Source organism: Lepidochelys olivacea (genome assembly GCF_965140295.1).
Source record: "Lepidochelys olivacea isolate rLepOli2 genome assembly, chromosome: 2".
Lineage (NCBI taxonomy): Eukaryota > Metazoa > Chordata > Testudines > Cheloniidae > Lepidochelys > Lepidochelys olivacea.
This window is the reverse complement of record NC_140412.1, coordinates 6,328,674-6,346,632: the sequence shown is the minus strand read 5'-3', so window position 1 is coordinate 6,346,632 and position 17,959 is coordinate 6,328,674. Positions and strand designations below refer to the sequence as shown.

The 17,959-nt window shown below is 46.3% G+C and overlaps 1 long non-coding RNA gene across 1 annotated transcript in view; it reads right to left on the bottom strand.

Moving 5' to 3' along the window:
• Nucleotides 1-16,345, bottom strand: part of LOC311517158 — a 48,456-nt gene extending 32,111 nt beyond the window's left edge. The window contains exon 1 of the long non-coding RNA XR_014710618.1: nt 16,075-16,345. This is a non-coding gene — a long non-coding RNA (uncharacterized lncRNA). The remainder of the gene's footprint in view (nt 1-16,074) is intronic.
• Between the last annotated feature and the right edge of the window lie 1,614 nt (nt 16,346-17,959).

The window sequence follows — 17,959 nt, the reverse complement described above, 5'->3', positions numbered from 1 at the left end:
ACATGCAGTGAATTTTTTAAAAAACATGCAGATCAAGGGCAGCTGAGAAATTGAATGGCTCTGGTAAGCTTAGCTCTCTTTAGCCGGGTAACTAGTTCAGCCACATGGTACTGGCTGGGAATCTGTGCGAGGCAGGGGGTCAGACAAGATGATCATCATGGTTCTTTCCAGCCTTAAAAATCTCTGAATCTCCGAACTAAAACCAAAAAGAAAAGGAGGACTTGTGGCACCTTAGAGACTAACCAATTTATTTGAGCATAAGCTTTCGTGAGCTACAGATCACTTCATTGGATGCATTCAATGGAAAATACAGTGAGGAGATTTATATACACACACAACATGAAAAAATGCGCGTTTATCATGCACACTGTAAGGAGAGTGATCACTTAAGATGAGCTATTACCAGCCGGAGAGAGGGGGTGGGGGAGAAAACCTTTTGTAGTGATAATCAGGGTGGGCCATTTCCAGCAGTTAACGAGAACCTCTGAGGAACAGTGGAGGGGAGAGGAATAAACAAGGGGAAATAGTTTTATTTTGTGTAATGACTCAACCACTCCCAGTCTCTATTCAAGCCTAAGTTAATTGTATCCAATTTGCAAATTAATTCCAATTCAGCAGTCTCTCCTTGGAGTCTGTTTCTGAAGTCTTTTTATTGAACAAATAGCCACTTTTAGGTCTGAAATCGAGTGACCAGAGAGATTGAAGTGTTCTCCGACTGGTTTATGAATGTTATAATTCTTGACGTCTGATTTGTGTCCATTTATTCTTTTACGTAGAGACTGTCCAGTTTGACTAATGTACATGGCAGAGGGGCATTGCTGGCATATGATGGCATATATCACATTGGTAGATGTGCAGGTGAACGAGCCTCTGATAGTGTGGCTGATGTAATTAGGTCCTATGATGGTGTCCCCTGAATGGATATGTGGACACATTTGGCAACGGGCTTTGTTGCAAGGATAGGTTCCTGGGTTAGTGGTTCTGTTGTGTGGTGTGTGGTTGCTGCTGAGTATTTGCTTCAGGTTGGGGGGCTGTCTGTAGGCAAAGACTGGCCTGTCTCCCAAGATTTGTGAGAGCGATGGGTCGTCCTTCAGGATAGGTTGTAGATCCTTGATGATGCATTGGAGAGGTTTTAGTTGGGGGCTGAAGGTGACAGCTAGTGGCGTTCTGTTATTTGCTTTGTTGGGCCTGTCCTGTAGTAGGTGACTTCTGGGTACTCTTCTGGCTCTGTCAATCTGTTTCTTCACTTCAGCAGGTGGGTATTGTAGTTGTAAGAATGCTTGACAGAGATCTTGTAGGTGTTTGTCTCTGTCTGAGGGGTTGGAGCAAATGCGGTTGTATCGTAGAGCTTGGCTGTAGACAATGGATCGTGTGGTGTGGTCTGGGTGAAAGCTGAAGGCATGTAGGCAGGAATAGTGGTCAGTAGGTTTCCGGTATAGGTTGGTGTTTATGTGACCATCGCTTATCAGCAACGTAGTGTCCAGAAAGTGGATCTCTTGTGTGGACTGGTCCAGGCTGAGGTTGATGGTGGGATGGAAATTGTTGAAATTATGGTGGAATTCCTCAAGGGCTTCTTTTCCATGGGCCCAGATGATGAAGATGTCATCAATGTAGCGCAAGTTGAGTAGGGGCATTAGGGGACGAGAGCTGAGGAAGCGTTGTTCTAAGTCAGCCATAAAAATGTTGGCATACTGTGGGGCCATGCGGGTACCCATAGCAGTGCCACTGATTTGAAGGTATACATTGTCCCCAAACGTGAAATAGTTACGGATGACGACAAAGTCACAAAGTTCAGCCACCAGGTTTGCCGTGACATTATCGGGGATAGTGTTCCTGACGGCTTGTAGTCCATCTTTGTGTGGAATGTTGGTGTAGAGGGCTTCTACATCCATAGTGGCCAGGAAGGTGTTTTCAGGAAGATCACTGATGGATTGTAGTTTCCTCAGGAAGTCAGTGGTATCTCGAAGATAGCTGGGAGTGCTGGTAGCTTATACTCAGCAGCAACCACACACCACACAACAGAATCACTAACCCAGGAACCTATCCTTGCAACAAAGCCCGTTGCCAACTGTGTTCACATATCTATTCAGGGGACACCATCATAGGGCCTAATCACATCAGCCACACTATCAGAGGCTCGTTCACCTGCACATCTACCAATGTGATATATGCCATCATGTGCCAGCAATGTCCCTCTGCCACGTACATTAGTCAAACTGGACAGTCTCTACGTAAAAGAATAAATGGACACAAATCAGATGTCAAGAATTATAACATTCATAAGCCAGTCGGAGAACACTTCAATCTCTCTGGTCACTCAATTTCAGACCTAAAAGTGGCTATTCTTCAACAAAAAGACTTAGAAACAGACTCCAATGAGAGGCTGCTGAATTGGAATTAATTTGCAAATAGGATACAATTAACTTAGGCTTGAATAGAGACTGGGAGTGGTTGAGTCATTACACAAAGTAAAACTATTTCCCCTTGTTTATTCCTCTCCCCCCCCACTGTTCCTCAGACGTTCTTGTTAACTGCTGGAAATGGCCCACCCTGATTATCACTACAAAGGGTTTTCTCCCCCACCCCCACTCTCCTGCTGGTAATAGCTCATCTTAAGTGATCACTCTCCTTACAGTGTGCATGATAAACGCGCATTTTTTCATGTTGTGTGTGTATATAAATCTCCTCACTGTATTTTCCACAGTATGCATCCGATGAAGTGAGCTGTAGCTCACGAAAGCTTATGCTCAAATAAATTGGTTAGTCTCTAAGGTGCCACAAGTCCTCCTTTTCTTTTTGCGAATACAGACTAACACGGCTGTTACTCTGAAACCTGAACTAAAACCCACGCCCACTGGGGAATTAGGAGTCATGACAAAGCTTGCTGACCGGTGACTGGCATATACATACCGGAGCGGGTTGACCCATTAAAAGGCTCTCTGCGCAACTGGCAGTGTATAAGTTCCAGCCAAGGGGGATGCCCGGGTAGATCATATGCAGCAGGGCTGCCGCTAGAAGTGTGTAAAGCCTGTGTAAGGAGGAAGTGTCTCTGTGCACATAACAGAGTGGTACTTGAGTATTGTGTGCAGCATATGTGATGTGCAAAATCACTAACTGTCCTTGGATCTGTGCAATGCCCAGGTGCACAAGCCATTTAGTTCTGTAGTTTTTCAGTTTCCCCATCAGGGATAGTGATACCTACCTCAGAGGAAGCTTAGTTCATCAACGTTTGCAAAGCACAACAAGATCCCCAAATGGAAAGTGTTGTATGCCAGTATGAAGTATTATTAAAATGTAAAACCTAACACAAGGCAATGGAAAAAAACCCTATATAATACAATATTTGAGAATGATTAATTGAAGGGCCCAGCCAACCTCCCACTGCCATGCAGTTCTCCATCACTCAATATCAATCCACAACCTACCCATAACTTTGCCCCCTAAAACTCAACCTAAGGTCTAAATCAGTGGTTTTCAACCATGGGTCTGGGGCCCCCTGGGGGGCCATGAGAAGGTTTCAGGGGATCCACCAAGCAGGGCCAGTGTTAGACTCACTGGAGCCTCGGGCAGAAAGCCAAAGCCCCACCTTATGGGGCTGAAGCCTGGGGCCCCGAACCCTGCCACCTGGGGCTGAAGCTGAAGCCTGAGCAACTTAGTTTCACGGGGGTCCCTGTGGCAGGGGCCCCAGGCAGTAGCCCGGCTTGCTACCCCTGCTTGCTACCCCCTAATGCCGGCCCTGGCTTTTATATGCAGAAAACTAGTTATTATGGCACAGGTGGGCTGTGGAGTTTTTATAGCATGTTGGGGGCGGGGGAGAGGGCTCAGAAAGCAAAAGGTTGAGAACCCCTGGTCTAAATAACAAATTTCTAGATTGTAAAACCACATTTCCTATTACAGGGACCCCCTTACAGTGTACTGTAACCCTAAAAATATTACAAGGTTACTCATTACAGAAAACCCAGTATCCGTTCGTAGATTGTACAATTAAAAATACAACCTGGCAAGGTCTACGATCTGCCACACTGAAAAGCGAATACATTCAGCGACACTAAATGGATCCATCCCTCCACTGCTGTCCCGAAAAAAGATTCTTCTATACCACCAATGCAACATTCTCTGAGCAAATATATCAAACTCTGCCATGACTTAATGAAGCCTGGCAGAGGTTTATTAACATTAAATTAGAGGACGATGTCTGTCTAAATCTCCTAGACTGCTCTGGGAACTTCTATTTCTGTTACACACATTTAATAAACAATCCATGGAATCACCCACTGGCATATGGAACAAACCATTACAGAGGAAAATGAGGGGGCACAATTAGGGCAATACCGAATGACGGGGGATTACTGGATTCAGCCAGTGCCAAGAAAGGTCAATGAAAGCACTCCCATTGACCACTGATTGAATTGGGTCTAAATAGCAGCAGGGAACCATCTGGGTCCCTCCCTTCACTGGTCACTCTTAGACTTCTTAAAGTTTGAGTTATTAAAATGGCAGAGGAAGAGACTGAGAAGATCTTTAGAAAACACGACCTATGAGGACAGTTTGAAAAACTTGCTCATGTTTCAAAGAAGGCTTAGGGGGTACCAGATAACAGTCTGGTTGTTATGCAGAGGACAGTGACCAGTTGTTCTCCATGTCCACCCAGGGTAGGACAAGTAATTGGCTTAGTATGCAGCAAGGGAAATTTGGGTTAGATGTTAGGAAAGTTCTGTAACTATGAGGAGAGGTAACCACTGAAATAGGCTTCCCAGGCAGGTTGGGGAATCTCCTTCATTGGGGTTTTTAAAGAACTGGTTAGACAAACCCCTGTCAGAGGAGGTCTAGGTGTTCTTAATTGTCCCTCATCATGGGGGGATGGATTAGATCAGGGGTTCTCAACCAGGGATCCAAGGCCCCCTAGGGGGGCTCGAGCAGGTTTCAAGGGGGCCTGCAACCAGGGCCAGCATTAGACTCGCTGGGGCCCAGGGCAGAAAGCCGAAAACTCACCGCATGGGGATGAAGCCCAGGTCCCTGAGCCCCACCATTCGGGGCTGAAGCCTAAGCAATGTAGCTTTGTGGGGGCCCCCGTGGCATGGGCCCCAGGCAATTACCCTGCTTGCTACCTCCTAATGCCAACTCTGGATTTTATATGAAGAAAACCAGTTATTGTGGCACAGGTGGGCCATGGAGTTTTTATAGTATGTTGGGGGGGGGGCTCAGAAAGAAAACTGTTGAGAACCTCTGGACTAGATGACCTACCTAAGTCCCTTCCAGCCTTATATTTATATGATTGCATGATTTTCAGAGGCACAAAGGGTAACTGGGCACCCACTGGCCACTGACTTTAATCTGCCCTGTAGAATTTTGTAAAGGAAGTGTAATTTGGGGGGTCACGTATGCTAGATTCCATTCAAACACTCCCAAGATTAATGTTTTCAAAACATTTTGGTTTGTGTAGTTGGCTTTGTTTGGGGGCCAGCAGGCCTAGTGGTCAGGCTATGGCCAAACAGTCTCTCTGAGCCTTGAGGTGGCTCTCCTGAGCAGTCCAGGGCCCAGAAGCCAAGCCACAGTTCATGACTCTCCAGGACCTCTCAGGAGGATGGGGAAAGAGGGAATGACAGGGGGATGCAGGCCCTCCCTCTCCACCATGTCCCAGCCCCAGAGGAGAGAGGAGAGGGGTGGCTTAGTCCCTTCTGGCCACCACTCCAGATCAACCACCCCTGTACTGCTTCCTACCTTTCCCGTTTTCCCTTCAGTTCAGGGGGTGGCCCTAGCCTTCTGCTTACACAGACTTAGTAGTTCAGGGCTTCAGCTGTGGTGAGGACACTTCCCATCTCACCCTCAGAGTCCAGTTGTTCCCCCTTAGTCCGTGGGGAAGGGGGATCCCCACCAAGTCCTATATACAGTGTCCAGGTTCTTCCCCTCTAGATTGCTCTGCCTCAAGGGCTGCGGCCTAGCTGCCTTCTTGCAGCCAGTGCCCAAAGCTCCCTTTTGAGCAGGTCCTAGGGGAGCATGCCCAACGGGGAGAATGAGCAGCACTCAGTCCGTAACTTCACGTGCACAACATGAGTGAAATCCTGGTCCCATTGAAGTCAGTGGCAAAGCTCCCACTGACTTCAATAGGGCCAGGATTTCTCCCCAGATGTGTTGACATCTTTACTTATCAGGGGCTTAAGAAAGATCAGAAAAGATTCTCACAGAAATGTGATCCTCTCCATTGTCCATCATTTTGGCATCAAATCAGTGTCAGTGTTCTGGAGCCAGTTTAGAAAATGAAACCTAATACACCTCTTTCAATAATGTTAACTAGCTGCGAACAAGTAATTAATAATGAATGATTTTGTAGATACACTCTGCCTCCCTATTTGTTCAAGGGAGACTTGTGAATAAATGTTGATTTTTTTCATCCATTTGTTGTTCACAATTATTTATTGAAATTTCTGAGAATAGTGTTTTCTCTGTGGCTTGCTATGTGAGCTGTTTTGCTTAGCTGTGATAGGTCACGCGAGGGACCTCGCATTGATTCTTATTCTCTAGTTGGATGAATGTGACTCTGGTTATAAGGCTTCTGATGTGAATGTTCTTGGAAAGTGAATTTAAAATGTGCTGTCTGCAACTGTTTGAGCATGTGAGCTTGAAATGTGCTTTCTGAAACATTTGCGGTAGTAAAACTCCGTCTCAGGAATGCTTGCAGAAAGAAAACTCTAATGAGGAAGAACATAGCCCTAAACTAATTTTTAAAACAATGTTGTAATAAATATTTGTGGAACTCTTTTTGCTGTACGTGGCCAGCTCTGACACATGGTGTTGTAGCTATGAGTTTACATGGAACCGTGGGCTGGTGGGTGGGAAGCAAGTGAGATGGTGGGTGTCGGAAGTTTTTCAACTAACAAAAGCCACTATTGACAAATGAGCATTTGCTCTCACTTTATTGCAGAGCAATAATAGTAAGTGGGGACCTGCAGCCCTGGCTCTAAACGTGATAACAGTTTGAGAGTTAATATAAACGACTTGACCAACATGAGGAATAGCGCAGAGTCTCTCAGCAGCAATTTCACCGGCTTCCACTTGGAGCCCTCACTCTGCCAGCCAAGAGCTCATTGTTTTATTTGGTAAGCATCAAACTAAATCCCTCTCTTTTTTTCCCATAAAAATCCATGAGATGGCACTACGAAGCTCCAGGCAGCCCTAATATCTTAATATATGTAGAGAATTGGAAGGGACCTCTTGGGTCATCAAGTCCCGCCCATCCAATAATCCCATTCAGAAATTTCTCAAGCTCCATTTTAAACCTACATAGTTGTTTGTCCCCCAGTACTTCTACTGGGTGACTGTTCCAGAACCTCATTCTTCTGATGGTTAGAAACCTTCTTCTAATTTTCAAAGATTCATAGATTCCAAGGCCAGAAAGGAAGATTACGATGGTCTAGTCTGACCTCCTGCGTAACACAGGTCAGAGAACATCCCCTACAGCAGATCTTTTAGAAAAAGTCCAATCTTGATTTACAAATTGCCAGTGATGGAGAATCCACCATGACACTTAGTAAGTTGTTCCAATGGTTAATTACTCTCACCATAAAATAATTACGTCTTATTTCCGGTCTGAATTTGTCTAGCTTCAACTTCCAACCATTGGAGTGAGTTCTACCTTTAAGGGCCCAACCAAGCCCCCACTGCCATACAATTTTCCATCACTCCGTGTAGTATCAGAGACATTGAGAGAAGGAGAAGAATGTCAGTTAATTTCAGGGAAATGTCAGCTTGCCCGGGAAGATCAATTTTTAATGTATCATTAATAATACCTAGTGGTTTTCCATCTCGGATATCTCCAAGTGCTTTATGGAGGTGAGAAAAAACAACATTTCAAGAAGCTCCTGGTGGAATTTGAATCTGCAGCGTCCCTGTTCTAGCAGTTGCGCCGATAACACACTGCCTCATAGCATTTCTCCGGCAAAGCCTCGAGTAACCTCTGCCAACAAAAGCACATGCCTCCATTATACTTATGATTTGTTCCTCATCACTGAGATGAGCGTAGGGGAACTAAGCGTCTTCCTGTCTTTATCTGTTGTCCACACTTCTGAGGCCTGTTCTACACTATGAGGCTAAGTTGATCTAAGTTATGCAACTCCGGCTCTGTGAATAATCATAGCTGGAGTCAAAGTACATTAGGTTGACTTATTGCGGTGTCTACACTGCTCTGGGTCGATGGGAGACACTCTCCCATTGACTTACCTTACACTTCTTATTCTGGTGGAGTACCGGAATAGACGGGAGAGGAATCGACTCCCGGTGGAGTCGCCGCAGCATCAGCTCCTCGTGGAGCCGCTGCAGAATTGATCCACAGTAAGTGTAGACATGCCCACAGTCTAACCAGGTACAGCCATCCCATTTTCCTCCCCTGGTTCCAAAATAGTTTCACCTAATTCTTCAATCTAGATTTAACACCATATCACAGGTGAACTTCGAAGTGTTCAACAAAAAGTCCAATTTCCCAATTATTCCCTTCAGCTGTTAATGGGGGTCACCCAAGTACAAATTGGGACGTGGCTGTGCTACACTAGGTCATCCCCTTTGACTTCTGTCTGCTTCCTGATCACAGAACGCGGAGATAAGACCTCTGATTTCAGACAGTCCTGCATTTCCCCCACCTCACAAAAATATGATGCCAGTAACAATTAGATGAATAGAATATCAGGGTTGGAAGGGACCTCAGGAGGTCATCTAGTCCAACCCCCTGCTCAAAGCAGGACCAATCCCCAATTTTTGCCCCAGATCCGTAAACAGCCCCCTCAGGGATTGAACTCACAACCCTGGGTTTAGCAGGCCAATGCTCAAACCACTGAGCTATCCCTCCCCCCTGCCCCAGCCAAGACTGTGCTTTGCACTAACATATGACGAAAGACAGTCCAACTGTCTCAAAGAGCTTATAGTCTTAACAGAGATAGAGAAAGGAATGATAACTATCTCCACTTTACTGAGATGGAACTAAAAGACAGAGAGTTCAAAGAACATGCTGAAGATCAAACAGAAAGCCAGTAAGTAAACGCAGATCTCACGTTCCAGGGTGTACCAACAGCCACAAGAACATTTTTCCACTCTTTTCACATAGTCCAGTTATTTATCCCCAGACAGGTTAGCCCAGCATTGCTCTGTACAGTATATTCTTCAGTGCTTCGCCCAATCTACCTTTAAATGAGTCGTGTTTCTTATCATTTTCGTTGAAAGATTATCCTACTCTGCCATAAATTTCAACTTTTTTCATAATCTCCTTTTAATGACTAGTTTAGTGATTGTACAGCCAGCTCTGTTCTGAATTATTTAGGTTTCCAAAAAGCACATTTGAATAATACCAAAGAAGCATAATGCACAGATGGTGACAATAGTTCATATGCAAAGTACATTTGCAAGTTGTACTCTACATAAATGAAGATGAACAGTGGCACTAAGCTTAAAAGGGAATCTCTGTATTGTTTCCTACAGCAATACATCTCTTTGTATTAACGGCAGAATCTGAACTCGTGTTGATAACTTTTATTAACTTCTCTAACCATTTGCCTAGTTTTCCATTGGCATATTGGCTCAAGTCCAATTCCAAAGCTACCCAGTAACAGTCTGAGATATATGTACTGGAAGGCTTTGAGACCACATCATGTCTTCGTTGCTAGTAAGGATTCATTCCCTGAATAGGTTTCAGAGTAGCAGCCGTGTTAGTCTGTATCTGTAAAAAGAACAGGAGGACTTGTGGCACCTTAGAGACTAACCAATTTATTGGAGAATAAGCTTTTGTGAGCTACAGCTACTTTTTGCAAACCCGTTTCAGCTTCCAGATTGTTCATGAGTTGCTAACATCCACGACTGGCTCTTGGTCACGTGGTATTGTTTCTGCTTCCTGCCTGGGTAAATGAAACTGTTTATGTCAATAAATGACGGAAAGAGTAACGAGTAGCATATAAAGAATGGGAGGTGGAGATGGCTGAAATCTCCTGCTGTTACAGGCCCCTCCAGAAGAAATGGGACTGTGGAGTGGCAAATGCCGTGGTGTTTTTCCTAGCACCTGTTCTGTCTGTAACCCATGCTAACAGAGTGTAGCTCTTTCGGTCCTGTGGCAAACCCATATATGGAGGCTTATGAGTGCTACTGGCCCTGAACAAATAGAGGCGGGCGTTTAGCACACACAGTCAAGACCTGTGCTTTTAGATACCAAGGTCCTGGGTTCTCGCTCTACAGATAAGCTGTCTAAAAGGCTGCAATATACACGGATAAACAGTCGATCGATGTTGAACCCGCGTCACGAATCCCTAGTACCCATGATGGTCTCATCCGAACCCATCATAGTTAGAGGCTGGCTGAAAGCCTGAAACATGAATTCTATCTTCTTTCCAAAGAATTTTTAGCATGAATTCTTCTAACTCGGGACAATCTCGTTCTCCACATAAATGGCCGATCTCTTTTTCAATCTTACTAAGCTCTTGTGATTTATCTCACCTCACTGTACCCACCTTCCCCCTGCGTGGGCCATCCCAGCAACTGTGGATGGAAGATATAAATGAACCGACCCACTTGTAGGAATAAGACTGTTTAGAACTGGCGTCTGACTCTTTGGAGGAGTTCATGTGTGGCAATCTATTTCAGGGACAGCTGTCTGCTGGCATGCCGCCCAATCTACCTGAGAAGCCATTTCCTTTGACTCACCTTGGATTCTGGCAACTGACACACTCCCATATATTAAGTACTGAGGCACTGTGCAGCTATTTTTAAAATATGTGCTCAGCTGAGTGACCTTACTGGAAAACCGCCAACAAATGCACAAAAGTTTAATTGAATTAGGTTTAAATAATATGGTCTTCAAGTCTTGGGGGGGAGGGATAGCTCAATGGTTTGAGCATTGGCCTGCTAAACCCAGGGTTGTGAGTTCAATCCTTGAGGGGGCCATTTAGGGATCTGGGGCAAAAAATGGGGACTGGTCCTGCTTTGAGCAGGGGGTTGGACAGATGACCTCCAACCCTAATATTCTATGATTCTTAGCACACATACTCAGCCACTGACATTGTCTCACGTGCTTGGTAAGGTGATCTGTTCCTTGTTTCTGACCTTTCTATGGGGGAAGACGGGAAGACAGTTTACAGGGCAGACTGAAAGGAATCCAAAAATCCATGTTTAATGTGCAGTCTTTTCCCATTGTTGCAAGGCTAGTGCCAAAAGTTCTGCTAGTAGAAAACGTCTGGGACCTGGAGACAAAGATCCTACAGTGCTGTGAATGACAGAGTTCAATAAACCAGGACAGATTGGACACTCTTTATTACAGCTGCTACTGAATGCTGAGAGTGATTTCTAAAACAATGCCTTGCCCTTATTCCCCACAGATTTCAAAACACTTCACGTGTATCCCACCATGAAAAACAGCCTGCCTGTTCTGGATTGACTGCCAGCTCCCACATGGCTGCTAGTACCAACACCCTTAAGGCATGGGGGATGACACAGCTTCTGAATTGGACATTGTTGACCAGGACTCCACCATCTTTCCCTTCTGTTCTCTGTCCCCTGCACAGTACCTGAGGAGGAGACTCCAGGATCTGACATCATCCTCCTCACCAACTTTGGCAGGAGCACCCCTGAGGTCCTACTCCCTTTCCATACTCCCTGCCACACTGGGCATTCTGGAGCCCTTGCACCCCCTGTGGTGACCAATTTTACAGGGTGCCTTCCTATGAACAGACCCATCAAGACCAGCCTCCAGTCCCCAGACAGCCTCTTCCCAAGGAAGTCCCTCATCCTCAGGATAACTTTGAGGTGGAACAGCACCTAAGAGCTGAGGAGGAAGCATCTCCTTCCAACAAATTCTTGTGTCCTCCTGATTAAGCAGTTCTGGCCCCACCACCATCCTACATGGATGACTTTAAAGTTTTTCAGGACTTAGAGAAGAGGGTGGCTGAGACTTTTCAGACCCCCCCACCCCCCGGAGGCAGTGCAGGAATCCCAGCATTCCCTGTGGGATGTCCTCCACTCTGCATGGCAAGGCAAGCCAGCCATGCCTATTAATGATGCACTATTGTCATCAGGCCGTAACATCTGGCAGACACCTGTCGCCATTCCACCTGCAAGCAAGAGGATTGGCGAAAAAGATGATGTGACGGCAAAAGGTTGTTAGTGTCTTTTTTCTCATCGCACCTCCCAATGACTTGGTGGTAAACGAGGTCAGTGAGCGGAAGAGGCAGCACCACCAGAGATCTACTCTGTTCAGCAAAGAACTTCAGTGTCTAGGCTTCCTCAGCTGGGAAAGCTACTCCCTCATTAGCTTTACAGTTCAGGGTCTCAAATTATCATGCCCTGCTGGCAAAATATGATTACATCAACTCTCAAAGTTGTCTCCATTTATTGAACATCTGCCACAGGGCCAGAGAGACCAGTTTGAAGCCCTCATTTCCAAAGCTGAGATCATCGCTAAGGTTGACTTTACAAGCCTCCCTGGATGTGGCTGACACCGTAGCTCATTCTATGGCCACTGCCATGGTTATGAGTTGAGCTTCATGGCTGCAGTCTTCCGGTCTTCCTCAAGAAGTGCAGAACACCAGCGAGGACCTTTCCTCTGAAGGGCCTAAGCTCTTCAGCAACACAACACATAAGTTCCTACAGTCTCTCAAGGACTCCAGGAAAATCCTGTGCTCATTGGGTATTTATGTTCCTGCAACCCAAGAAGAAATTTAGTAAATCGCTGATGGCCCAATGATCCTACATTTTCACTTTGCGGAAAGCGATGGCGCCACCAATAGAGATGCCGAGGTTTCATGAGAAGGGGTGTTCTTCTATTTCCACCACTCAGTTTTTCTCCTCAGCCTAGCACCCATTTTGGTGCTTTTAGTCAATGGCCATGAACTGTTGCACTCGCTGGGTCATGCGCTTCACCACCATGTCATCCACCTACCCCATGGGGGCTGCTCCTCCCAATTTACACCTTATTGAGAGCTCATCACATCAGATGGGTGGATTCTGGAAATAGTCTCATCAGGCTACACCATCCCTTTTGTTTTCTTGGCCCCAGCCCACCCAGTCCCTCTTCAGGGACCCTGCTCACAAGGGTCTCTTCAGGCAGGAGCTGCTGCTCCTGGAGGGCATCAAACTGGTTTCTCTCGGATTCGCCAGAAAGGAGTTTTATTCCTGACAGTTCCGAGTTCCAAATTAAAAAGGGGAATGGAGACCAATCTTGGACCTCAGGACACTGAATACCTTCATCCCAACACAGAGATTCAAGATGGTGACCCTCACAGGGAACATACCATTGTTAGATCAAGGGGACTGGTTTGTGTTCCTCTGCCTTCAGGATGTCCACATAGCTATGCAACCTGCACACACGATTCAGGGTTGGGAATAACACTATCAGTAGTGGGTCCTTCCCTTCAGCCTTTCAACTGCCCCGGGAGTCTTTACAAAAGTCCTCTCAGATGTCAACGCTCATCTCAATTGGATGGGTATAATTGGCTTCCCCTACCTCAAGGACAGCTCCTTCTCTGAGGTCAAGTCAGCCACCAACAAGGCCTTAGCTCTGTTTCACTCCCTGGGCCTTCGCTTCAAGACAGAGAAGTCCAGCCTAGTACCTGTTCAACATTTAGACTTCATCAGGGCCACACTGGACCCTCTAGCCAGCAGAGCATACCTATCCATTGACAGCTTCAATGCCATGTTCAGCCTCATATCCACAGTATAACAGAGCCCCTAGACCATAGCAATGTCTTTCCTACAACTCCTCGGTCATATGGAGGCCTGCACCTTTGTGATGCCTCTTGCAAAGCTCCAGTCCAGATGCCTTCAAGCCTGGCTCAGAACCATCTGGACACCAAACAGACACAGCCTGTCCAAAGAGACAGGAGAGAAGAGAAGAGAAGAGTGAGGGGGGATTTGATAGCAGCCTTCAACTACCTGAAGGGGGGTTCCAAAGAGGATGGAGTTCGGCTGTTCTCAGTGGTAGCAGATGATAGAACAAAGAGCAATGGTCTCAAGTTGCAGTGGGGGAGGTCTAGGTTGGATATTAGGAAACACTATTTCACTAGGAGGGCAGTGAAGCACTGGAATGGGTTACCTAGGGAGGTGGTGGAATCTCCTTCCTTAGAGGTTTTTAAGGCCCAGTGGGACAAAGCCCTGGCTGGGATGATTTAGTTGGGGTTAGTCCTGCTTTGAGCAGGGGGTTGGAATAGATGACCTCCTGAGATCCCTTCCAACCCTAATATTCTATGATTCTAAGGTGTGTGCACTTCCCAGAGGGTCCTCGACTCTCTCCATTGGTGGAAGGACCCTTGCAGAGTACGTGTCGGGATGCGCTTTGCACATCCGCTTCCCACACAGAACATCAACAGCCCTATGTTAGGTTGAGGATCACACCCTCAAGACCCCTCAAGAATCATTGCTCCACATCAACACCCTCGAGCTGTGGGCAGTCCCTAATGCATGCCATCATTTACTACACAAGACCAAGGGTCACGCCTTAAGAATTATGACAGGCAACAGGGTGACAATGCGCTATAACAATGGGGAAAATCCCCATCCTTATGTGTGCAGAAGCAATGAAGGCCTGGAATTTTTTTTTAACCCACCAAATCAACACCTTGGCAGGGTGCCGACCGGGTCTGCAGAACAAGGTGGCAGACATCCTGAGCAGATATTTCCCTCAGAATCACGAATGGGAGCTGAACAACCTATTTTTCAAAACCTGTCTCACCTGGGGTTCCCCAAAGGTAGATCTTTTTGCTTCTCCACTCAACACTAAGTGCCCTCACTTCTGCTTGAGGGATGGCCTTGGCTGCAGCTCCTTGGGCAATGCTCTCCTTGTTCCCTGGCCACGCATGTTGCTGTATGCCAGTCCTTCAGCACCTTTGCTGAACAAGCTGAAACAGGAGGCCAACACAGGTTTGGTCCCCGCACATGGTTTACCTAGCTCTGAGACCACCTCTTCTCGTCCCTATGATGACAGACCTCTAGGAGTCAGGCCGGATGACTCACGCCAACCTCCCATCATTACACCAGGAGCATGACTCCTCGATGGCTCTTGGTCCTAGAATAGGAATGCTCTCCTAAAGTACAGTCGGTGATGCTTAATAGCGACAAACCCACCACCAAAACCACCTACCTGAAGAAATGGAAATGTTTCCAGCTTTCGTGTGCAGAATAGTCGCTGTCTCCGAGCCTTCCCTCTCCTCTGCACTGGATTACCCGTCAGAATTAAAAACCCTAGGTTTTATCCTTCAGCTGTATCAAGGTTCACCTTGCTTCTGTCACTGTCTTCATCAACCAACCAAGGCAGTCTCAGTTTTTGCCCACCCTACCACTGTGATATTCTGAGGAAACCCCCCTTTGAGCCCATGAAAAGTTACTGTCTACTCCACTTATCCTTTAAGGCAGTGTTCCTCATAGCCATTACCTCATCCAGATGAATAAGTGAACTGGGAGCCCTTATGGCTGGTCCACCTGACATGGTGTTCTACTGTGACAAGGTGATTCTGCCCTCACCCTCGCTTTCAACCTAAAGTCTCTTGGGACTTTCACATCAATCAGGATCTCTTACTGCAGGTATTTTACCCCAAGCCTCCTTTCTCCAGGGAAGAGCAACCCTACATATGCTCAATGTCAGAAGGTCCTCTCGCTTTCTTTCCTGACAGGACCAGATCTTTCAGCTCCTCGCCTAGACTCTTCATCTCTGTTCCTGATAGGATGAAGAGAGCCACCATAACTGCACAAAGACTACCCAAGTGGGTCTCAGGCTGCTTCCTGGCATGCTATGAAATGGCCCAACCCCACCCTGCAGCTAGGGTGATGGCCCATTCTATCAGAGCTCAATCAACCTCAGAAACCCTGCTGCAGAATGTACCCACTGATGTCGTTTGCAAGACTGCTACCTGGTCATCAGTGTGTACATTCACTCAGCACTATGCCCTCCTCTACGCTTCCACATCCAACTCAGCCTTTGGTGAGGCCATCCTCTGCACTGGTATGGACTCATCTCCTCAGCACCTTCCTTCGCGCTGAGTTACTGCTTGGTAATGACCCAGCGTAGAGCACCCATAGTGACATACACTCAAAGAAGGAGGAGCAGGAACTCACCTGTACAGTAACTGGAGTTCTTTGAGATGTTACGTCCCTATAGGTGCTGCACTACCTTTCCCCTCTGCTTTGGAGTTCTTGCCTTCGAATGTTGGAGTTGAGAAGGAAATGAAACAGTGGTGGGTCCACCCCTCTTTGTGTAACCTCAGCCTGGAGCATAAGGGTGTGTAGAGTGCAGGAATGGACCTGCTGATGCTGCTGAAGAAAAATCTCCAATCAAAGACACACAACATGGAGCACCCATACGGGCATAACATCTTGAAGGACTCCAGTTACCACACACAGGTAAGTAACCACTCCTTTCCATGTCAAAAATGTTGAAATGAAAACTTTCAAACGTTGTTCAGAATTTTTAAATGTTTTTTTCCCAACCAGAACCATCCATCGGAATGGACATGAATTCGCGAAGCATTTTGGCGTTGCCAAATCTGCATTTTTCATCGAAAAAAGTTTCATGTAAAAATTTTCCACCGTCTCTAATCATCACCATGACCAGCTGTTGTTTGCATTAGAAATTCCCAGCACAAATGCATTTGCATTAACACTGCCTTCAAGGAGAAGCCTTGGGTCCTAGGACCTTTTCCTCAGAACAAGGGTCCAGCACAAGGTATTTAGAGTCACACACGCCTCTGCTTCCAATCCCTTCCTGTTGTTCGTATTCTTCATCTGCAGGCTGACATTTGTTGGAGAGACGGAGTTATTTTCCTGTATGTCCATGCTATGAATAAAACCCATGTGCTTAGTGGGATTGTACCAGTGCACCTACCGTTGCCCTGATGAGATGCTTGACGCCCATCCTTTCTCCGTGGTTATTCCCTTTCATGATTGCCAGTAGCTGCTGCTTGAAAATACATATTTTTCCCCCCACAGTCATTGCTTTGTTGATGAGGATGTTTGCAATCAATGTTAACACGAAGGGATTATTGCAGTCCTGTAAAGACTTAGAGGAAATTACTATGCAAACAGATGGTACTCTGGGAAAGTGCTAAAAAGACTTTAGATTAGTGAGCCTGCAGGATGAAAGGAACTGATATTAAGGAATAGGGAGATATAATGATGTTAAAGAGAGATGAACCAGTTGTTTGAAATTCCTCATGGAGCTGCCACACTCCCTGTCCTCCCTGTTCAGCTCTTTGATATGCTCTCTCTCATTTTAGATCTTAACTACCACTTGCAATGAAAAATTTCCAATGTTTTATTAGACTACGAGGAACTTTGATGTCAGAACTGACTCCCTTCCGTAATTTCAGCCTTTAATGTTTCATGTGTTTCCTCCCACCAGTGCTCTTCCATAAATTGTCTTCTGCATTTGTCAGTTTTACTGTACCCAGCCCAAGCTGTCATCTGTAAAGCAGGGATGAGAAAATTTACCCATCTGAGTGAAGCCTCCTTGTGATTCGCAGATCAGAGGCACTATATAAAACCTGCAAAGTATTATTACTACTTACAGATGTAACTTGCGGGAGAGATCCTTCAGTCTGCTACATCCATTTTGCACTGCTCACGCGGCACAAAGTGGAGAGAAACTGGGTGGAAACAACCAGCAGATAATTCCTGAAGCACAGTGGAGGTTTCCTTTAAAGTAGAGGACATGTCGAAGGAGAGAGGGGCATGTCATGGGCAGGGCTGATGACAAGGAAGGGGTGTAAGGTCCCTCTTATACCAGTGGTATGACTGAGAGCTGCTTCAGGTTATGCCAGGGCCAAGATCAGGGAGCTTGAACCAGCTTCCTGCTGGGACCTGCATGGAGTTTTGTAGAACCCATGCCAATCTAGTTCCCATTGCATCCAGGGGTACTAGCATCGCTCATTTTGTGCCTTCATGGGATTTGGTCCTTGGGGTCCAGCAGATATGCAGCCTCTCTCTTTAGCTAATCTAATCTGTC